This window comes from Rhynchophorus ferrugineus, unplaced genomic scaffold (genome assembly GCF_030347505.1).
Source record: "Rhynchophorus ferrugineus isolate W39M unplaced genomic scaffold, kcgeb_rfMv2 rfM7, whole genome shotgun sequence".
Taxonomy (NCBI): Eukaryota; Metazoa; Arthropoda; class Insecta; order Coleoptera; family Curculionidae; genus Rhynchophorus; species Rhynchophorus ferrugineus.
Window position 1 is genome coordinate 22,440,174 of NW_027472586.1, and position 25,981 is coordinate 22,466,154.

A 25,981-nucleotide genomic window follows, 5' to 3' on the forward strand; every position below is an offset into this window, starting at 1 on the left:
TTTATAGTTTCCGAGATATGGACTATCGACATTTTACAATATTGGCTCTTCTTCTAACTTGGGTCAAAATTGTAAATTGGTCTTATGAATTAGCGATTTCGTTGTAATTCACATTCCAAGTAATATTCGGCATGCTAATTACGTTGCCGATTGCCAAATTGCATTATCTCTTATAGTTTCCGAGATATGGACTATCGATAATTTACACCTTAGGCTCTGCTTCTAACTTGGGCCCAAATTGTAAAATGGTCTTATCTATTGGCGATTTAGTTGCAATTCACATTCCAAGTAATATTCGGCATGCTAATTACATTGCCGGTTGCCAAATTGCATTATCTCTTATAGTTTCCGAGATATGGACTATCGATTATTTACACCTTAGGCTCTGCTTCTAACTTGGGCCCAAATTGTAAAATGGTCTTATCTATTGGCGATTTCGTTCCAATTCACATTCCAAGTAATATTCGGCATGCTAATTACATTGCCGGTTGCCAAATTGCATTATCTCTTATAGTTTCCGAGATATGGACTATCGATAATTTACACCTTAGGCTCTGCTTCTAACTTGGGCCCAAATTGTAAAATGGTCTTATCTATTGGCGATTTCGTTCCAATTCACATTCCAAGTAATATTCGGCATGCTAATTACATTGCCGGTTGCCAAATTGAATTATCTCTTATAGTTTCCGAGATATGGACTATCGATAATTTACACCTTAGGCTCTGCTTCTAACTTGGGCCCAAATTGTAAAATGGTCTTACCTATTGGCGATTTCGTTCCAATTCACATTCCAAGTAATATTCGGCATGCTAATTACATTGCCGGTTGCCAAATTGCATTATCTCTTATAGTTTCCGAGATATGGACTATCGATAATTTACACCTTAGGGTCTGCTTCTAACTTGGGCCCAAATTGTAAAATGGTCTTATCTATTGGCGATTTCGTCCCAATTCACATTCCAAGTAATATTCGGCTTGCTAATTACATTGCCGGTTGCCAAATTGCATTATCTCTTATAGTTTCCGAGATATGGACTATCGATAATTTACACCTTAGGCTCTGCTTCTAACTTGGGCCCAAATTGTAAAATGGTCTTATCTATTGGCTATTTCGTTCCAATTCACATTCCAAGTAATATTCGGCATGCTAATTACATTGCCGGTTGCCAAATTGCATTATCTCTTATAGTTTCCGAGATATGGACTATCGATAATTTACACCTTAGGCTCTGCTTCTAACTTGGGCCCAAATTGTAAAATGGTCTTATCTATTGGCGATTTCGTTCCAATTCACACTCCAAGTAATATTCGGCATGCTAATTACATTGCCGGTTGCGAAATTGCATTATCTCTTATAGTTTCCGAGATATGGACTATCGATAATTTACACCTTAGGCTCTGCTTCTAACTTGGGCCCAAATTGTAAAATGGTCTTATCTATTGGCGATTCCGTTCCAATTCACATTCCAAGTAATATTCGGCATGCTAATTACATTGCCGGTTGCCAAATTGCATTATCTCTTATAGTTTCCGAGATATGGACTATCGATAATTTACACCTTAGGCTCTGCTTCTGACTTGGGCCCAAATTGTAAAATGGTCTTATCTATTGGCGATTTCGTTCCAATTCACATTCCAAGTAATATTCGGCATGCTAATTACATTGCCGGTTGCCAAATTGCATTATCTCTTCTAGTTTCCGAGATATGGACTATCGATAATTTACACCTTAGGCTCTGCTTCTAACTTGGGCCCAAATTGTAAAATGGTCTTATCTATTGGCGATTTCGTCCCAATTCACATTCCAAGTGATATTCGGCATGCTAATTACATTGACGGTTGCGAAATTGCATTATCTCTTATTGTTTCCGAGATATGGACTATCAATAATTTACACCTTAGGCTCTGCTTCTAACTTGGGCCCAAATTGTAAAATGGTCTTATCTATTGGCGATTTCGTTCCAATTCACATTCCAAGTAATATTCGGCATGCTAATTACATTGCCGGTTGCCAAATTGCATTATCTCTTATAGTTTCCGAGATATGGACTATCGATAATTTACACCTTAGGCTCTGCTTCTAACTTGGGCCCAAATTGTAAAATGGTCTTATCTATTGGCGATTTCGTTCCAATTCACATTCCAAGTAATATTCGGCTTGCTAATTACATTGCCGGTTGCCAAATTGCATTATCTCTTATAGTTTCCGAGATATGGACTATCGATAATTTACACCTTAGGCTCTGCTTCTAACTTGGGCCCAAATTGTAAAATGGTCTTATCTATTGGCAATTTAGTTGCAATTCACATTCCAAGTAATATTCGGCATGCTAATTACATTGCCGGTTGCCAAATTGCATTATCTCTTAAAGTTTCCGAGATATGGACTATCGATAATTTACACCTTAGGCTCTGCTTCTAACTTGGGCCCAAATTGTAAAATGGTCTTATCTATTGGCGATTTCGTTCAAATTCACATTCCAAGTAATATTCGGCATGCTAATTACATTGCCGGTTGCCAAATTGCATTATCTCTTATAGTTTCCGAGATATGGACTATCGATAATTTACACCTTAGGCTCTGCTTCTAACTTGGGCCCAAATTGTAAAATGGTCTTATGAATTAGCGATTTCGCTCCAGTTCACATTCCAAGTAATATTCGGCATGCTAATTACGTTGCCGATTGCCAAATTGCATTATCTCTTATAGTTTCCGAGATATGGACTATCGACATCTTGCAATATTGGCTCTGCTTCTAACTTGGGCCAGAATTGTAAAATGGTCTTATGAATTAGCGATTTCGCTCCAATTCACATTCCAAGTAATATTCGGCATGCTAATTACGTTGCCGATTGCCAAATTGCATTATCTCTTATAGTTTCCGAGATATGGACTATCGACATCTTGCAATATTGGCTCTGCTTCTAACTTGGGCCAGAATTGTAAAATGATCTTATGAATTAGCGATTTTGTTGTAATTCACATTCCAAGCAATATTCGGCATGCTAATTACGTTGCCGATTGCCAAATTGCATTATCTCTTATAGTTTCCGAGATATGGACTATCGACATCTTGCAATATTGGCTCTGTTTCTAACTTGGGCCAGAATTGTAAAATGGTCTTATGAATTAGCGATTTCGTTGTAATTCACATTCCAAGTAATATTCGGCATGCTGATTACACTGCCGATGGCCAAATTGCATTATCTCTTATAGTTTCCGAGATATGGACTATCGACATTTTACAATATTGGCTTTTCTTCTAACTTGGGCCAGAATTGTAAAATGGTCTTATGAATTAGCGATTTCGCTGTAATTCACATTCCAAGTAATATTCGGCATGCTAATTACGTTGCCGATTGCCAAATTGCATTATCTCTTATAGTTTCCGAGATATGGACTATCGACATCTTGCAATATTGGCTCTGCTTCTAACTTGGGCCAGAATTGTAAAATGGTCTTATGAATTAGCGATTTCGTTGTAATTCACATTCCAAGTAATATTCGGCATGCTAATTACGTTGCCGATTGCCAAATTGCATTATCTCTTATAGTTTCCGAGATATGGACTATCGACATTTTACAATATTGGCTCTTCTTCTAACTTGGGTCAAAATTGTAAATTGGTCTTATGAATTAGCGATTTCGTTGTAATTCACATTCCAAGTAATATTCGGCATGCTAATTACGTTGCCGATTGCCAAATTGCATTATCTCTTATAGTTTCCGAGATATGGACTATCGACATTTTACAATATTGGCTCTGCTTCTAACTTGGGCCAGAATTGTAAAATGGTCTTATGAATTAGCGATTTCGTTGTAATTCACATTCCAAGTAATATTCGGCATGCTAATTACGTTGCCGATTGCCAAATTGCATTATCTCTTATAGCTTCCGAGATATGGACTGTCGACATTATACAATATTGGCGCTGCTTCTAACTTGGGCCAGAAATGTAAAATGATCTTATGAATTAGCGATTTCGTTGTAATTCACATTCCAAGTAATATTCGGCATGCTAATTACACTGCCGATGGCCAAATTGCATTATCTCTTATAGTTTCCGAGATATGGACTATCGACATTTTACAATATTGGCTCTTCTTCTAACTTGGGTCAAAATTGTAAATTGGTCTTATGAATTAGCGATTTCGTTGTAATTCACATACCAAGTAATATTCGGCATGCTAATTACGTTGCCGAATGCCAAATTGCATTATCTCTTATAGTTTCCGAGATATGGACTATCGACATTTTACAATATTGGCTCTTCTTCTAACTTGGGTCAAAATTGTAAAATGGTCTTATGAATTAGCGATTTCGCTCCAATTCACATTCCAAGTAATATTCGGCATGCTAATTACGTTGCCGATTGCCAAATTGCATTATCTCTTATAGTTTCCGAGATATGGACTATCGACATCTTGCAATATTGGCTCTGCTTCTAACTTGGGCCAGAATTGTAAAATGATCTTATGAATTAGCGATTTTGTTGTAATTCACATTCCAAGTAATATTCGGCATGCTAATTACGTTGCCGATTGCCAAATTGCATTATCTCTTATAGTTTCCGAGATATGGACTATCGACATCTTGCAATATTGGCTCTGCTTCTAACTTGGGCCAGAATTGTAAAATGGTGTTATGAATTAGCGATTTCGTTGTAATTCACATTCCAAGTAATATTCGGCATGCTAATTACACTGCCGATGGCCAAATTGCATTATCTCTTATAGTTTCCGAGATACGGACTATCGACATTTTACAAGATTGGCTTTTCTTCTAACTTGGGTCAAAATTGTAAATTGGTCTTATGAATTAGCGATTTCGCTCCAGTTCACATTCCAAGTAATATTCGGCATGCTAATTAAGTTGCCGATTGCCAAATTGCATTATCTCTTATAGTTTCCGAGATATGGACTATCGACATCTTGCAATATTGGCTCTGCTTCTAACTTGGGCCAGAATTGTAAAATGGTCTTATGAATTAGCGATTTCGCTCCAATTCACATTCCAAGTAATATTCGGCATGCTAATTACGTTGCCGATTACCAAATTGCATTATCTCTTATAGTTTCCGAGATATGGACTATCGACATCTTGCAATATTGGCTCTGCTTCTAACTTGGGCCAGAATTGTAAAATGGTCTTATGAATTAGCGATTTCGTTGTAATTCACATTCCAAGTAATATTCGGCATGCTAATTACGTTGCCGATTGCCAAATTGCATTATCTCTTATAGTTTCCGAGATATGGACTATCGACATTTTACAATATTGGCTCTGCTTCTAACTTGGGTCAAAATTGTAAAATGGTCTTATGAATTAGCAATTTCGCTCCAATTCACATTCCAAGTAATATTCGGCATGCTAATTACGTTGCCGATTGCCAGATTGCATTATCTCTTTTAGTTTCCGAGATATGGACTATCGACATTTTACAATATTGGCTCTTCTTCTAACTTGGGTCAAAATTGTAAAATGGTCTTATGAATTAGCGATTTCGCTCCAGTTCACATTCCAAGTAATATTCGGCATGCTAATTACGTTGCCGATTGCCAAATTGCATTATCTCTTATAGTTTCCGAGATATGGTCTATCGACATCTTGCAATATTGGCTCTGCTTCTAACTTGAGCCAGAATTGTAAAATGGTCCTATGAATTAGCGATTTCGTTGTAATTCACATTCCAAGTAATATTCGGCATGCTAATTACGTTGCCGATTGCCAAATTGCATTATCTCTTATAGTTTCCGAGATATGGACTATCGACATTTTACAATATTGGCTCTGCTTCTAACTTGGGCAAGAATTGTAAAATGGTCTTATGAATTAGCGATTTCGTTGTAATTCACATTCCAAGTAATATTCGGCATGCTAATTACGTTGCCGATTGCCAAATTGCATTATCTCTTATAGTTTCCGAGATATGGACTATCGACATCTTGCAATATTGGCTCTGCTTCTAACTTGGGCCAGAATTGTAAAATGGTCTTATGAATTAGCGATTTCGTTGTAATTCACATTCCAAGTAATATTCGGCATGCTAATTACACTGCCGACGGCCAAATTGCATTATCTCTTATAGTTTCCGAGATATGGACTATCGACATTTTACAATATTGGCTCTTCTTCTAACTTGGGTCAAAATTGTAAATTGGTCTTATGAATTAGCGACTTCGTTGTAATTCACATTCCAAGTAATATTCGGCATTCTAATTACGTTGCCGATTGCCAAATTGCATTATCTCTTATAGTTTCCGAGATATGGACTATCGACATTTTACAATATTGGCTCTGCTTCTAACTTGGGTCAAAATTGTAAAATGGTCTTATGAATTAGCAATTTCGCTCCAATTCACATTCCAAGTAATATTCGGCATGCTAATTACGTTGCCGATTGCCAGATTGCATTATCTCTTATAGTTTCCGAGATATGGACTATCGACAACTTGCAATATTGGCTCTGCTTCTAACTTGAGCCAGAATTGTAAAATGGTCTTATGAATTAGCGATTTCGTTGTAATTCACATTCCAAGTAATATTCAGCATGCTAATTACGTTGCCGATTGCCAAATTGCATTATCTCTTATAGTTTCCGAGATATGGACTATCGACATTTTACAATATTGGCTCTTCTTCTAACTTGGGTCAAAATTGTAAAATGGTCTTATGAATTAGCGATTTCGCTCCAGTTCACATTCCAAGTAATATTCGGCATGCTAATTACGTTGCCGATTGCCAAATTGCATTATCTCTTATAGTTTCCGAGATATGGACTATCGACATCTTGCAATATTGGCTATGCTTCTAACTTGGACCAGAATTGTAAAATCGTCTTATGAATTAGCGATTTCGCTCCAATTCACATTCCAAGTAATATTCGGCATGCTAATTACGTTGCCGATTGCCAAATTGCATTATCTCTTATAGTTTCCGAGATATGGACTATCGACATCTTGCAATATTGGCTCTGCTTCTAACTTGGGCCAGAATTGTAAAATGGTCTTATGAATTAGCGATTTCGTTGTAATTCACATTCCAAGTAATATTCGGCATGCTAATTACGTTGCCGAATGCCAAATTGCATTATCTCTTATAGTTTCCGAGATATGGACTATCGACATTTTACAATATTGGCTCTTCTTCTAACTTGGGTCAAAATTGTAAATTGGTCTTATGAATTAGCGATTTCGTTGTAATTCACATACCAAGTAATATTCGGCATGCTAATTACGTTGCCGAATGCCAAATTGCATTATCTCTTATAGTTTCCGAGATATGGACTATCGACATTTTACAATATTGGCTCTTCTTCTAACTTGGGTCAAAATTGTAAAATGGTCTTATGAATTAGCGATTTCGCTCCAATTCACATTCCAAGTGATATTCGGCATGCTAATTACGTTGCCGATTGCCAAATTGCATTATCTCTTATAGTTTCCGAGATATGGACTATCGACATCTTGCAATATTGGCTCTGCTTCTAACTTGGGCCAGAATTGTAAAATGATCTTATGAATTAGCGATTTTGTTGTAATTCACATTCCAAGTAATATTCGGCATGCTAATTACGTTGCCGATTGCCAAATTGCATTATCTCTTATAGTTTCCGAGATATGGACTATCGACATCTTGCAATATTGGCTCTGCTTCTAACTTGGGCCAGAATTGTAAAATGGTCTTATGAATTAGCGATTTCGTTGTAATTCACATTCCAAGTAATATTCGGCATGCTAATTACACTGCCGATGGCCAAATTGCATTATCTCTTATAGTTTCCGAAATACGGACTATCGACATTTTACAATATTGGCTTTTCTTCTAACTTGGGTCAAAATTGTAAATTGGTCTTATGAATTAGCGATTTCGCTCCAGTTCACATTCCAAGTAATATTCGGCATGCTAATTAAGTTGCCGATTGCCAAATTGCATTATCTCTTATAGTTTCCGAGATATGGACTATCGACATCTTGCAATATTGGCTCTGCTTCTAACTTGGGCCAGAATTGTAAAATGGTCTTATGAATTAGCGATTTCGCTCCAATTCACATTCCAAGTAATATTCGGCATGCTAATTACGTTGCCGATTGCCAAATTGCATTATCTCTTATAGTTTCCGAGATATGGACTATCGACATTTTACAATATTGGCTCTTCTTCTAACTTGGGTCAAAATTGTAAAATGGTCTTATGAATTAGCGATTTCGCTCCAGTTCACATTCCAAGTAATATTCGGCATGCTAATTACGTTGCCGATTGCCAAATTGCATTATCTCTTATAGTTTCCGAGATATGGACTATCGACATCTTGCAATATTGGCTCTGCTTCTAACTTGGGCCAGAATTGTAAAATCGTCTTATGAATTAGCGATTTCGCTCCAATTCACATTCCAAGTAATATTCGGCATGCTAATTACGTTGCCGATTGCCAAATTGCATTATCTCTTATAGTTTCCGAGATATGGACTATCGACATCTTGCAATATTGGCTCTGCTTCTAACTTGGGCCAGAATTGTAAAATGGTCTTATGAATTAGCGATTTCGTTGTAATTCACATTCCAAGTAATATTCTGCATGCTAATTACGTTGCCGATTGCCAAATTGCATTATCTCTTATAGTTTCCGAGATATGGACTATCGACATCTTGCAATATTGGCTCTGCTTCTAACTTGGGCCAGAATTGTAAAATGGTCTTATGAATTAGCGATTTCGTTGTAATTCACATTCCAAGTAATATTCGGCATGCTAATTACGTTGCCGATTGCCAAATTGCATTATCTCTTATAGTTTCCGAGATATGGACTATCGACATTTTACAATATTGGCTCTTCTTCTAACTTGGGTCAAAATTGTAAAATGGTCTTATGAATTAGCAATTTCGCTCCAATTCACATTCCAAGTAATATTCGGCATGCTAATTACGTTGCCGATTGCCAGATTGCATTATCTCTTATAGTTTCCGAGATATGGACTATCGACATTTTACAATATTGGCTCTTCTTCTAACTTGGGTCAAAATTGTAAAATGGTCTTATGAATTAGCGATTTCGCTCCAGTTCACATTCCAAGTAATATTCGGCATGCTAATTACGTTGCCGATTGCCAGATTGCATTATCTCTTATAGTTTCCGAGATATGGACTATCGACAACTTGCAATATTGGCTCTGCTTCTAACTTGAGCCAGAATTGTAAAATGGTCTTATGAATTAGCGATTTCGTTGTAATTCACATTCCAAGTAATATTCGGCATGCTAATTACGTTGCCGATTGCCAAATTGCATTATCTCTTATAGTTTCCGAGATATGGACTATCGACATTTTACAATATTGGCTCTTCTTCTAACTTGGGTCAAAATTGTAAAATGGTCTTATGAATTAGCGATTTCGCTCCAGTTCACATTCCAAGTAATATTCGGCATGCTAATTACGTTGCCGATTGCCAAATTGCATTATCTCTTATAGTTTCCGAGATATGGACTATCGACATCTTGCAATATTGGCTCTGCTTCTAACTTGGGCCAGAATTGTAAAATCGTCTTATGAATTAGCGATTTCGCTCCAATTCACATTCCAAGTAATATTCGGCATGCTAATTACGTTGCCGATTGCCAAATTGCATTATCTCTTATAGTTTCCGAGATATGGACTATCGACATCTTGCAATATTGGCTCTGCTTCTAACTTGGGCCAGAATTGTAAAATGGTCTTATGAATTAGCGATTTCGTTGTAATTCACATTCCAAGTAATATTCGGCATGCTAATTACGTTGCCGAATGCCAAATTGCATTATCTCTTATAGTTTCCGAGATATGGACTATCGACATTTTACAATATTGGCTCTTCTTCTAACTTGGGTCAAAATTGTAAATTGGTCTTATGAATTAGCGATTTCGTTGTAATTCACATACCAAGTAATATTCGGCATGCTAATTACGTTGCCGAATGCCAAATTGCATTATCTCTTATAGTTTCCGAGATATGGACTATCGACATTTTACAATATTGGCTCTTCTTCTAACTTGGGTCAAAATTGTAAAATGGTCTTATGAATTAGCGATTTCGCTCCAATTCACATTCCAAGTGATATTCGGCATGCTAATTACGTTGCCGATTGCCAAATTGCATTATTTCTTATAGTTTCCGAGATATGGACTATCGACATCTTGCAATATTGGCTCTGCTTCTAACTTGGGCCAGAATTGTAAAATGATCTTATGAATTAGCGATTTTGTTGTAATTCACATTCCAAGTAATATTCGGCATGCTAATTACGTTGCCGATTGCCAAATTGCATTATCTCTTATAGTTTCCGAGATATGGACTATCGACATCTTGCAATATTGGCTCTGCTTCTAACTTGGGCCAGAATTGTAAAATGGTCTTATGAATTAGCGATTTCGTTGTAATTCACATTCCAAGTAATATTCGGCATGCTAATTACACTGCCGATGGCCAAATTGCATTATCTCTTATAGTTTCCGAAATACGGACTATCGACATTTTACAATATTGGCTTTTCTTCTAACTTGGGTCAAAATTGTAAATTGGTCTTATGAATTAGCGATTTCGCTCCAGTTCACATTCCAAGTAATATTCGGCATGCTAATTAAGTTGCCGATTGCCAAATTGCATTATCTCTTATAGTTTCCGAGATATGGACTATCGACATCTTGCAATATTGGCTCTGCTTCTAACTTGGGCCAGAATTGTAAAATGGTCTTATGAATTAGCGATTTCGCTCCAATTCACATTCCAAGTAATATTCGGCATGCTAATTACGTTGCCGATTGCCAAATTGCATTATCTCTTATAGTTTCCGAGATATGGACTATCGACATCTTGCAATATTGGCTCTGCTTCTAACTTGGGCCAGAATTGTAAAATGGTCTTATGAATTAGCGATTTCGTTGTAATTCACATTCCAAGTAATATTCGGCATGCTAATTACGTTGCCGATTGCCAAATTGCATTATCTCTTATAGTTTCCGAGATATGGACTATCGACATTTTACAATATTGGCTCTGCTTCTAACTTGGGTCAAAATTGTAAAATGGTCTTATGAATTAGCAATTTCGCTCCAATTCACATTCCAAGTAATATTCGGCATGCTAATTACGTTGCCGATTGCCAGATTGCATTATCTCTTATAGTTTCCGAGATATGGACTATCGACATTTTACAATATTGGCTCTTCTTCTAACTTGGGTCAAAATTGTAAAATGGTCTTATGAATTAGCGATTTCGCTCCAGTTCACATTCCAAGTAATATTCGGCATGCTAATTACGTTGCCGATTGCCAAATTGCATTATCTCTTATAGTTTCCGAGATATGGTCTATCGACATCTTGCAATATTGGCTCTGCTTCTAACTTGAGCCAGAATTGTAAAATGGTCCTATGAATTAGCGATTTCGTTGTAATTCACATTCCAAGTAATATTCGGCATGCTAATTACGTTGCCGATTGCCAAATTGCGTTATCTCTTATAGTTTCCGAGATACGGACTATCGACATTTTACAATATTGGCTCTGCTTCTAACTTGGGTCAAAATTGTAAAATGGTCTTATGAATTAGCAATTTCGCTCCAATTCACATTCCAAGTAATATTCGGCATGCTAATTACGTTGCCGATTGCCAGATTGCATTATCTCTTATAGTTTCCGAGATATGGACTATCGACAACTTGCAATATTGGCTCTGCTTCTAACTTGAGCCAGAATTGTAAAATGGTCTTATGAATTAGCGATTTCGTTGTAATTCACATTCCAAGTAATATTCGGCATGCTAATTACGTTGCCGATTGCCAAATTGCATTATCTCTTATAGTTTCCGAGATATGGACTATCGACATTTTACAATATTGGCTCTTCTTCTAACTTGGGTCAAAATTGTAAAATGGTCTTATGAATTAGCGATTTCGCTCCAGTTCACATTCCAAGTAATATTCGGCATGCTAATTAGGTTGCCGATTGCCAAATTGCATTATCTCTTATAGTTTCCGAGATATGGACTATCGACATCTTGCAATATTGGCTCTGCTTCTAACTTGGGCCAGAATTGTAAAATCGTCTTATGAATTAGCGATTTCGCTCCAATTCATATTCCAAGTAATATTCGGCATGCTAATTACGTTGCCGATTGCCAAATTGCATTATCTCTTATAGTTTCCGAGATATGGACTATCGACATCTTGCAATATTGGCTCTGCTTCTAACTTGGGCCAGAATTGTAAAATGGTCTTATGAATTAGCGATTTCGTTGTAATTCACATTCCAAGTAATATTCGGCATGCTAATTACGTTGCCGATTGCCAAATTGCATTATCTCTTATAGTTTCCGAGATATGGACTATCGACATCTTGCAATATTGGCTCTGCTTCTAACTTGGGCCAGAATTGTAAAATGGTCTTATGAATTAGCGATTTCGTTGTAATTCACATTCCAAGTAATATTCGGCATGCTAATTACGTTGCCGATTGCCAAATTGCATTATCTCTTATAGTTTCCGAGATATGGACTATCGACATTTTACAATATTGGCTCTTCTTCTAACTTGGGTCAAAATTGTAAAATGGTCTTATGAATTAGCGATTTCGCTCCAGTTCACATTCCAAGTAATATTCGGCATGCTAATTACGTTGCCGATTGCCAAATTGCATTATCTCTTATAGTTTCCGAGATATGGACTATCGACATCTTGCAATATTGGCTCTGCTTCTAACTTGGGCCAGAATTGTAAAATGGTCTTATGAATTAGCGATTTCGCTCCAATTCACATTCCAAGTAATATTCGGCATGCTAATTACGTTGCCGATTGCCAAATTGCATTATCTCTTATAGTTTCCGAGATATGGACTATCGACATCTTGCAATATTGGCTCTGCTTCTAACTTGGGCCAGAATTGTAAAATGGTCTTATGAATTAGCGATTTTGTTGTAATTCACATTCCAAGCAATATTCGGCATGCTAATTACGTTGCCGATTGCCAAATTGCATTATCTCTTATAGTTTCCGAGATATGGACTATCGACATCTTGCAATATTGGCTCTGCTTCTAACTTGGGCCAGAATTGTAAAATGGTCTTATCTATTGGCGATTTCGTTCCAATTCACATTCCAAGTAATATTCGGCATGCTAATTACATTGCCGGTTGCGAAATTGCATTATCTCTTATAGTTTCCGAGATATGGACTATCAATAATTTACACCTTAGGCTCTGCTTCTAACTTGGGCCCAAATTGTAAAATGGTCTTATCTATTGGCGATTTCGTTCCAATTCACATTCCAAGTAATATTCGGCATGCTAATTACATTGCCGGTTGCCAAATTGCATTATCTCTTATACTTTCCGAGATATGGACTATCGATAATTTACACCTTAGGCTCTGCTTCTAACTTGGGCCCAAATTGTAAAATGGTCTTATCTATTGGCGATTTCGTTCCAATTCACATTCCAAGTAATATTCGGCATGCTAATTACATTGCCGGTTGCCAAATTGCATTATCTCTTATAGTTTCCGAGATATGGACTATCGATAATTTACACCTTAGGCTCTGCTTCTAACTTGGGCCCAAATTGTAAAATGGTCTTATCTATTGGCGATTTCGTTCCAATTCACATTCCAAGTAATATTCGGCATGCTAATTACATTGCCGGTTGCCAAATTGCATTATCTCTTATAGTTTCCGAGATATGGACTATCAATAATTTACACCTTAGGCTCTGCTTCTAACTTGGGCCCAAATTGTAAAATGGCCTTATCTATTGGCGATTTCGTTCCAATTCACATTCCAAGTAATATTCGGCATGCTAATTACATTGCCGGTTGCCAAATTGCATTATCTCTTATAGTTTCCGAGATATGGACTATCGATAATTTACATCTTAGGCTCTGCTTCTAACTTGGGCCCAAATTGTAAAATGGCCTTATCTATTGGCGATTTCGTCCCAATTCACATTCCAAGTAATATTCGACATGCTAATTACATTGCCGGTTGCGAAATTGCATTATCTCTTATAGTTTCAGAGATATGGACTATCGATAATTTACACCTTAGGCTCTGCTTCTAACTTGGGCCCAAATTGTAAAATGGTCTTATCTATTGGCAATTTTGTTCCAATTCACATTCCAAGTAATATTCGGCATGCTAATTACATTGCTGGTTGCCAAATTGCATTATCTCTTATAGTTTCCGAGATATGGACTATCGATAATTTACACCTTAGGCTCTGCTTCTAACTTGGGCCCAAATTGTAAAATGGTCTTATCTATTGGCGATTTCGTTCCAATTCACATTCCAAGTAATATTCGGCATGCTAATTACATTGCCGGTTGCCAAATTGCATTATCTCTTATAGTTTCCGAGATATGGACTATCGATAATTTACACCTTAGGCTCTGCTTCTAACTTGGGCCCAAATTGTAAAATGGTCTTATCTATTGGCGATTTAGTTGCAATTCACATTCCAAGTAATATTCGGCATGCTAATTACATTGCCAGTTGCCAAATTGCATTATCTCTTATAGTTTCCGAGATATGGACTATCGATAATTTACACCTTAGGCTCTGCTTCTAACTAGGGCCCAAATTGTAAAATGGTCTTATCTATTGGCGATTTCGTTCCAATTCACATTCCAAGTAATATTCGGCATGCTAATTACATTGCCGGTTGCCAAATTGCATTATCTCTTATAGTTTCCGAGATATGGACTATCGATAATTTACACCTTAGGCTCTGCTTCTAACTTGGGCCCAAATTGTAAAATGGTCTTATCTATTGGCGATTTCGTTCCATTTCACATTCCAAGTAATATTCGGCATGCTAATTACATTGCCGGTTGCCAAATTGCATTATCTCTTATAGTTTCCGAGATATGGACTATCGATAATTTACACCTTAGGCTCTGCTTCTAACTTGGGCCCAAATTGTAAAATGGTCTTATCTATTGGCGATTTCGTTCCAATTCACACTCCAAGTAATATTCGGCATGCTAATTACATTGCCGGTTGCGAAATTGCATTATCTCTTATAGTTTCCGAGATATGGACTATCGATAATTTACACCTTAAGCTCTGCTTCTAACTTGGGCCCAAATTGTAAAATGGTCTTATCTATTGGCGATTTCGTTCCAATTCACATTCCAAGTAATATTCGGCATGCTAATTACATTGCCGCTTGCCAAATTGCATTATCTCTTATAGTTTCCGAGATATGGACTATCGATAATTTACACCTTAGGCTCTGCTTCTAACTTGGGCCCAAATTGTAAAATGGTCTTACCTATTGGCGATTCCGTTCCAATTCACATTCCAAGTAATATTAGGCATGCTAATTACATTGCCGGTTGCCAAATTGCATTATCTCTTATAGTTTCCGAGATATGGACTATCGATAATTTACACCTTAGGCTCTGCTTCTAACTAGGGCCCAAATTGTAAAATGGTCTTATCTATTGGCGATTTCGTTCCAATTCACATTCCAAGTAATATTCGGCATGCTAATTATATTGCCGGTTGCCAAATTGCATTATCTCTTATAGTTTCCGAGATATGGACTATCGATAATTTACACCTTAGGCTCTGCTTCTAACTTGGGCCCAAATTGTAAAATGGTCTTATCTATTGGCGATTTCGTCCCAATTCACATTCCAAGTGATATTCGGCATTCTAATTACATTGCCGGTTGCGAAATTGCATTATCTCTTATAGTTTCCGAGATATGGACTATCGATAATTTACACTTTAGGCTCTGCTTCTAACTTGCTCCCAAATTGTAAAATGGTCTTATCTATTGGCGATTTCGTTCCAATTCACACTCCAAGTAATATTCGGCATGCTAATTACATTGCCGGTTGCCAAATTGCATTATCTCTTATAGTTTCCGAGATATGGACTATCGATAATTTACACCTTTGGCTCTGCTTCTAACTTGGGCCCAAATTGTAAAATGGTCTTATCTATTGGCGATTTCGTTCCAATACACATTCCAAGTAATATTCGGCATGCTAATTACATTGCCGGTTGCCAAATTGAATTATCTCTTATAGTTTCCGAGATATGGACTATCGATAATTTACACCTTAGGCTCTGCTTCTAACTTGGGCCCAAATTGTAAAATGGTCTTATCTATTGGCGATTTCGTTCCAATTCACATTCCAAGTAATATTCGGCATGCTAATTACATTGCCGGTTGCCAAATAGCATTATCTCTTATAGTTTCCGAGATATGGACTATCGATAATTTACACCTTAGGCTCTGCTTCTAACTTGGGCCCAAATTGTAAAATGGTCTTATCTATTGGCGATTTCGTTCCAATTCACATTCCAAGTAATATTCGGCATGCTAATTACATTGCCGGTTGCCAAATTGCATTATCTCTTATAGTTTCCGAGATATGGACTATCGATAATTTACACCTTAGGCTCTGCTTCTAACTTGGGCCCAAACTGTAAAATGGTCTTATCTATTGGCGATTTCGTTCCAATTCACACTCCAAGTAATATTCGGCATGCTAATTACATTGCCGGTTGCGAAATTGCATTATCTCTTATAGTTTCCGAGATATGGACTATCGATAATTTACACCTTAGGCTCTGCTTCTAACTTGGGCCCAAATTGTAAAATGGTCTTATCTATTGGCGATTTCGTTCCAATTCACATTCCAAGTAATATTCGGCATGCTAATTACATTGCCGGTTGCCAAATTGCATTATCTCTTATAGTTTCCGAGATATGGACTATCGATAATTTACACCTTAAGCTCTGCTTCTAACTTGGGAACAAATTGTAAAATGGTCTTACCTATTGGCGATTCCGTTCCAATTCACATTCCAAGTAATATTCGGCATGCTAATTACATTGCCGGTTGCCAAATTGCATTATCTCTTATAGTTTCCGAGATATGGACTATCGATAATTTACACCTTAGGCTCTGCTTCTAACTTGGGCCCAAATTGTAAAATGGTCTTATCTATTGGCGATTTCGTTCCAATTCACATTCCAAGTAATTATCGGCATGCTAATTACATTGCCGGTTGCCAAATTGCATTATCTCTTATAGTTTCCGAGATATGGACTATCGATAATTTACACCTTAGGCTCTGCTTCTAACTTGGGCCCAAATTGTAAAATGGTCTTATCTATTGGCGATTTCGTCCCAATTCACATTCCAAGTGATATTCGGCATGCTAATTACATTGCCGGTTGCGAAATTGCATTATCTCTTATAGTTTCCTAGATATGGACTATCGATAATTTACACCTTAGGCTCTGCTTCTAACTTGCTCCCAAATTGTAAAATGGTCTTATCTATTGGCGATTTCGTTCCAATTCACATTCCAAGTAATATTCGGCATGCTAATTACATTGCCGGTTGCCAAATTGCATTATCTCTTATAGTTTCCGAGATATGGACTATCGATGATTTACACCTTAGGCTCTGCTTCTAACTTGGGCCCAAATTGTAAAATGGTCTTATCTATTGGCGATTTCGTTCCAATTCACATTCCAAGTAATATTCGGCATGCTAATTACATTGCCGGTTGCCAAATTGAATTATCTCTTATAGTTTCCGAGATATGGACTATCGATAATTTACACCTTAGGCTCTGCTTCTAACTTGGGCCCAAATTGTAAAATGGTCTTATCTATTGGCGATTTCGTTCCAATTCACATTCCAAGTAATATTGGGCATGCTAATTACATTGCCGGTTGCCAAATTGCATTATCTCTTATAGTTTCCGAGATATGGACTATCGATAATTTACACAATAGGCTCTGCTTTTAACTTGGGCCCAAATTGTAAAATGGTCTTACCTATTGGCGATTTCGTTCCAATTCACATTCCAAGTAATATTCGGCATGCTAATTACATTGCCGGTTGCCAAATTGCATTATCTCTTATAGTTTCCGAGATATGGACTATCGATAATTTACACCTTAGGCTCTGCTTCTAACTTGGGCCCAAATTATAAAATGGTCTTATCTATTGGCGATTTCGTTCCAATTCACATTCCAATTAATATTCGGCATGCTAATTACATTGCCGGTTGCCAAATTGCATTATCTCTTATAGTTTCCGAGATATGGACTATCGATAATTTACACCTTAGGCTCTGCTTCTAACTTGGGCCCAAATTGTAAAATGGTCTTATCTATTGGCGATTTCGTTCCAATTCACATTCCAAGTAATATTCGGCATGCTAATTACATTTCCGGTTGCCAAATTGCATTCTCTCTTATAGTTTCCGAGATATGGACTATCGATAATTTACACCTTAGGCTCTGCTTCTAACTTGGGCCCAAATTGTAAAATGGTCTTACCTATTGGCGATTTCGTTCCAATTCACATTCCAAGTAATATTCGGCATGCTAATTACATTGCCGGTTGCCAAATTGCATTATCTCTTATAGTTTCCGAGATATGGCCTATCGATAATTTACACCTTAGGCTCTGCTTCTAACTTGGGCCCAAATTGTAAAATGGTCTTATCTATTGGCGATTTCGTTCCAATTCACATTCCAAGTAATATTCGGCATGCTAATTACATTGCCGGTTGCCAAATTGCATTATCTCTTATAGTTTCCGAGATATGGACTATCGATAATTTACACCTTAGGCTCTGCTTCTAACTTGGGCCCAAATTGTAAAATGGTCTTATCTATTGGCGATTTCGTCCCAATTCACATTCCAAGTGATATTCGGCATGCTAATTACATTGCCGGTTGCGAAATTGCATTATCTCTTATAGTTTCCGAGATATGGACTATCAATAATTTACACCATAGGCTCTGCTTCTAACTTGGGCCCAAATTGTAAAATGGTCTTATCTATTGTCGATTTCGTTCCAATTCACATTCCAAGTAATATTCGGCATGCTAATTACATTCCCGGTTGCCAAATTGCATTATCTCTTATAGTTTCCGAGATATGGACTATCGATAATTTACACATTAGGCTCTGCTTCTAACTTGGGCCCAAATTGTAAAATGGTCTTATCTATTGGCGATTTCGTTCCAATTCACATTCCAAGTAATATTCGGCATGCTAATTACATTGCCGGTTGCCAAATTGCATTATCTCTTATAGTTTCCGAGATATGGACTATCGATAATTTACACCTTAGGCTCTGCTTCTAACTTGGGCCCAAATTGTAAAATGGTCTTATCTATTGGCGATTTCGTTCCAATTCACATTCCAAGTAATATTCGGCATGCTAATTACATTGCCGGTTGCCAAATTGCATTATCTCTTATAGTTTCCGAGATATGGACTATCGATAATTTACACCTTAGGCTCTGCTTCTAACTTGGGCCCAAATTGTAAAATGGTCTTATCTATTGGCGATTTTGTTCCAATTCACATTCCAAGTAATATTCGGCATGCTAATTACATTGCCGGTTGCCAAATTGCATTATCTCTTATAGTTTCGGAGATATGGACTATCGATAATTTACACCTTAGGCTCTGCTTCTAACTTGGGCCCAAATTGTAAAATGGTCTTATCTATTGGCGATTTCGTTCCAATTCACACTCCTAGTAATATTCGGCATTCTAATTACATTGCCGGTTGCGAAATTGCATTATCTCTTATAGTTTCCGAGATATGGACTATCAATAATTTACACCTTAGGCTCTGCTTCTAACTTGGGCCCAAATTGTAAAATGGTCTTATCTATTGGCGATTTCGTTCCAATTCACATTCCAAGTAATATTCGGCATGCTAATTACATTGCCGGTTGCCAAATTGCATTATCTCTTATAGTTTCCGAGATATGGACTATCGATAATTTACACATTAGGCTGTGCTTCTAACTTGGGCCCAAATTGTAAAATGGTCTTATCTATTGGCGATTTCGTTCCAATTCACATTCCAAGTAATATTCGGCATGCTAATTACATTGCCGGTTGCCAAATTGCATTATCTCTTATAGTTTCCGAGATATGGACTATCGATAATTTACACCTTAGGCTCTGCTTCTAACTTGGGCCCAAATTGTAAAATGGTCTTATCTATTCTCGATATCGTTCCAATTCACATTCCAAGTAATATTCGGCATGCTAATTACATTGCCGGTTGCCAAATTGCATTATCTCTTATAGTTTCCGAGATATGGACTATCGATAATTTACACCTTAGGCTCTGCTTCTAACTTGGGCCCAAATTGTAAAATGGTCTTATCTATTGGCGATTTCGTTCCAATTCACATTCCAAGTAATATTCGGCATGCTAATTACATTGCCGGTTGCCAAATTGCATTATCTCTTATAGTTTCCGAGATATGGACTATCGATAATTTACACATTAGGCTGTGCTTCTAACTTGGGCCCAAATTGTAAAATGGTCTTATCTATTGGCGATTTCGTTCCAATTCACATTCCAAGTAATATTCGGCATGCTAATTACATTGCCGGTTGCCAAATTGCATTATCTCTTATAGTTTCCGAGATATGGACTATCGATAATTTACACCTTAGGCTCCGCTTCTAACTTGGGCCCAAATTGTAAAATGGTCTTATCTATTCTCGATATCGTTCCAATTCACATTCCAAGTAATATTCGGCATGCTAATTACATTGCCGGTTGCCAAATTGCATTATCTCTTATAGTTTCCGAGATATGGACTATCGATAATTTACACCTTAGGCTCTGCTTCTAACTTGGGCCCAAATTGTAAAATGGTCTTATCTATTGGCGATTTCGTTCCAATTCACATTCCAAGTAATATTCGGCATGCTAATTACATTGCCGGTTGCCAAATTGCATTATCTCTTATAGTTTCCGAGATATGGACTATCGATAATTTACACCTTAGGCTCTGCTTCTAACTTGGGCCCAAATTGTAAAATGGTCTTATCTATTGGCGATTTCGTTCCAAATCACACTCCTAGTAATATTCGGCATGCTAATTACATTGCCGGTTGCGAAATTGCATTATCTCTTATAGTTTCCGAGATATGGACTATCAATAATTTACACCTTAGGCTCTGCTTCTAACTTGGGCCCAAATTGTAAAATGGTCTTATCTATTGGCGATTTCGTTCCAATTCACATTCCAAGTAATATTCGGCATGCTAATTACATTGCCGGTTGCCAAATTGCATTATCTCTTATAGTTTCCGAGATATGGACTATCGATAATTTACACCTTAGGCTCTGCTTCTAACTTGGGCCCAAATTGTAAAATGGTCTTATCTATTGGCGATTTCGTTCCAATTCACATTCCAAGTAATATTCGGCCTGCTAATTACATTGCCGGTTGCCAAATTGCATTATCTCTTATAGTTTCCGAGATATGGACTATCGATAATTTACACCTTAGGCTCTGCTTCTAACTTATGCCCAAATTGTAAAATGGTCTTATCTATTGGCGATTTCGTTCCAATTCACATTCCAAGTAATATTCGGCATGCTAATTACATTGCCGGTTGCCAAATTGAATTATCTCTTATAGTTTCCGAGATATGGACTATCGATAATTTACACCTTAGGCTCTGCTTCTAACTTGGGCCCAAATTGTAAAATGGTCTTACCTATTGGCGATTTCGTTCCAATTCACATTCCAAGTAATATTCGGCATGCTAATTACATTGCCGGTTACCAAATTGCATTATCTCTTATAGTTTCCGAGATATGGACTATCGATAATTTACACCTTAGGCTCTGCTTCTAACTTGGGCCCAAATTGTAAAATGGTCTTATCTATTGGCGATTTTGTCCCAATTCACATTCCAAGTGATATTCGGCATGCTAATTACATTGCCGGTTGCGAAATTGCATTATCTCTTATAGTTTCCGAGATATGGACTATCAATAATTTACACCTTAGGCTCTGCTTCTAACTTGGGCCCAAATTGTAAAATGGTCTTATCTATTGGCGATTTCGTTCCAATTCACATTCCAAGTAATATTCGGCATGCTAATTACATTGCCGGTTGCGAAATTGCATTATCTCTTATAGTTTCCGAGATATGGACTATCAATAATTTACACCTTAGGCTCTGCTTCTAACTTGGGCCCAAATTGTAAAATGGTCTTATCTATTGGCGATTTCGTTCCAATTCACATTCCAAGTAATATTCGGCATGCTAATTACATTGCCGGTTGCCAAATTGCATTATCTCTTATAGTTTCCGAGATATGGACTATCGATAATTTACACCTTAGGCTCTGCTTCTAACTTGGGCCCAAATTGTAAAATGGTCTTATCTATTGGCGATTTAGTTGCAATTCACATTCCAAGTAATATTCGGCATGCTAATTACATTGCCGGTTGCCAAATTGCATTATCTCTTATAGTTTCCGAGATATGGACTATCGATAACTTACACCTTAGGCTCTGCTTCTAACTTGGGCCCAAATTGTAAAATGGTCTTATCTATTGGCGATTTCGTTCCAATTCACATTCCAAGTAATATTCGGCATGCTAATTACATTGCCGGTTGCCAAATTGCATTATCTCTTATAGTTTCCGAGATATGGACTATCGATAATTTACACCTTAGGCTCTGCTTCTAACTTGGGCCCAAATTGTATAATGGTCTTATCTATTGGCGATTTCGTTCCAATTCACATTCCAAGTAATATTCGGCATGCTAATTACATTGCCGGTTGCCAAATTGCATTATCTCTTATAGTTTCCGAGATATGGACTATCGATTATTTACACCTTAGGCTCTGCTTCTAACTTGGGCCCAAATTGTAAAATGGTCTTATCTATTGGCGATTTCGTTCCAATTCACACTCCAAGTAATATTCGGTATGCTAATTACATTGCCGGTTGCGAAATTGCATTATCTCTTATAGTTTCCGAGATATGGACTATCGATAATTTACACCTTAGGCTCTGCTTCTAACTTGGGCCCAAATTGTAAAATGGTCTTATCTATTGGCGATTTCGTTCCAATTCACATTCCAAGTAATATTCGGCATGCTAATTACATTGCCGGTTGCCAAATTGCATTATCTCTTATAGTTTCCGAGATATGGACTATCGATAATTTACACCTTAGGCTCTGCTTCTAACTTGGGCCCAAATTGTAAAATGGTCTTATCTATTGGCGATTTCGTCCCAATTCACATTCCAAGTGATATTCGGCATGCTAATTACATTGCCGGTTGCGAAATTGCATTATCTCTTATAGTTTCCGAGATATGGACTATCAATAATTTACACCTTAGGCTCTGCTTCTAACTTGGGTCCAAATTGTAAAATGGTCTTATCTATTGGCGATTTCGTTCCAATTCACATTCCAAGTAATATTCGGCATGCTAATTACATTGCCGTTTGCCAAATTGCATTATCTCTTATAGTTTCCGAGATATGGACTATCGATAATTTACACCTTAGGCTCTGCTTCTAACTTGGGCCCAAATTGTAAAATGGTCTTATCTATTGGCGATTTCGTTCCAATTCACATTCCAAGTAATATTCGGCATGCTAATTACATTGCCGGTTGCCAAATTGCATTATCTCTTATAGTTTCCGAGATATGGACTATCGATAATTTACACCTTAGGCTCTGCTTCTAACTTGGGCCCAAATTGTAAAATGGTCTTATCTATTGGCGATTTCGTTCCAATTCACATTCCAAGTAATATTCGGCATGCTAATTACATTGCCGGTTGCCAAATTGCATTATCTCTTATAGTTTCCGAGATATGGACTATCGATAATTTACACCATAGGCTCTGCTTCTAACTTGGGCCCAAATTGTAAAATGGTCTTATCTATTGGCGATTTCGTTCCAATTCACATTCCAAGTAATATTCGGCATGCTAATTACATTGCCGGTTGCCAAATTGCATTATCTCTTATAGTTTCCGAGATATGGACTATCGATAATTTACACCTTAGGCTCTACTTCTAACTTGCTCCCAAATTGTAAAATGGTCTTATCTATTGGCGATTTCGTTCCAATTCACATTCCAAGTAATATTCGGCATGCTAATTACATTGCCGGTTGCCAAATTGCATTATCTCTTATAGTTTCCGTGATATGGACTATCGATAATTTACACCTTAGGCTCTGCTTCTAACTTGGGCCCAAATTGTAAAATGGTCTTATCTATTGGCGATTTCGTTCCAATTCACATTCCAAGTAATATTCGGCATGCTAATTACATTGCCGGTTGCCAAATTGAATTATCTCTTATAGTTTCCGAGATATGGACTATCGATAATTTACACCTTAGGCTCTGCTTCTAACTTGGGCCCAAATTGTAAAATGGTCTTATCTATTGGCGATTTCGTTCCAATTCACATTCCAAGTAATATTGGGCATGCTAATTACATTGCCGGTTGCCAAATTGCATTATCTCTTATAGTTTCCGAGATATGGGCTATCGATAATTTACACCATAGGCTCTGCTTCTAACTTGGGCCCAAATTGTAAAATGGTCTTATCTATTGGCGATTTCGTTCCAATTCACATTCCAAGTAATATTCGGCATGCTAATTACATTGCCGGTTGCCAAATTGCATTATCTCTTATAGTTTCCGAGATATGGACTATCGATAATTTACACCTTAGGCTCTGCTTCTAACTTGCTCGCAAATTGTAAAATGGTCTTATCTATTGGCGATTTCGTTCCAATTCACATTCCAAGTAATATTCGGCATGCTAATTACATTGCCGGTTGCCAAATTGCATTATCTCTTATAGTTTCCGAGATATGGACTATCGATAATTTACACCTTAGGCTCTGCTTCTAACTTGGGCCTAAATTGTAAAATGGTCTTATCTATTGGCGATTTCGTTCCAATTCACATTCCAAGTAATATTCGGCATGCTAATTACATTGCCGGTTGCCAAATTGCATTATATCTTATAGTTTCCGAGATATGGACTATCGATAATTTACACCTTAGGCTCTGCTTCTAACTTGGGCCCAAATTGTAAAATGGTCTTATCTATTGGCGATTTCGTTCCAATTCACATTCCAAGTAATATTCGGCATGCTAATTACATTGCCGGTTGCCAAATTGAATTATCTCTTATAGTTTCCGAGATATGGACTATCGATAATTTACACCTTAGGCTCTGCTTTTAACTTGGGCCCAAATTGTAAAATGGTCTCACCTATTGGCGATTTCGTTCCAATTCACATTCCAAGTAATATTCGGCATGCTAATTACATTGCCGGTTGCCAAATTGCATTATCTCTTATAGTTTCCGAGATATGGCCTATCGATAATTTACACCTTAGGCTCTGCTTCTAACTTGGGCCCAAATTGTAAAATGGTCTTATCTATTGGCGATTTCGTTCCAATTCACATTCCAAGTAATATTCGGCATGCTAATTACATTGCCGGTTGCCAAATTGCATTATCTCTTATAGTTTCCGAGATATGGACTATCGATAATTTACACCTTAGGCTCTGCTTCTAACTTGGGCCCAAATTGTAAAATGGTCTTATCTATTGGCGATTTCGTCCCAATTCACATTCCAAGTGATATTCGGCATACTAATTACATTGCCGGTTGCGAAATTGCATTATCTCTTATAGTTTCCGAGATATGGACTATCAATAATTTACACCTTAGGCTCTGCTTCTAACTTGGGCCCAAATTGTAAAATGGTCTTATCTATTGGCGATTTCGTTCCAATTCACATTCCAAGTAATATTCGGCATGCTAATTACATTGCCGGTTGCCAAATTGCATTATCTCTTATAGTTTCCGAGATATGGACTATCGATAATTTACACATTAGGCTCTGCTTCTAACTTGGGCCCAAATTGTAAAATGGTCTTATCTATTGGCGATTTCGTTCCAATTCACATTCCAAGTAATATTCGGCATGCTAATTACATTGCCGGTTGCCAAATTGCATTATCTCTTATAGTTTCCGAGATATGGACTATCGATAATTTACACCTTAGGCTCTGCTTCTAACTTGGGCCCAAATTGTAAAATGGTCTTATCTATTGGCGATTTCGTTCCAATTCACATTCCAAGTAAT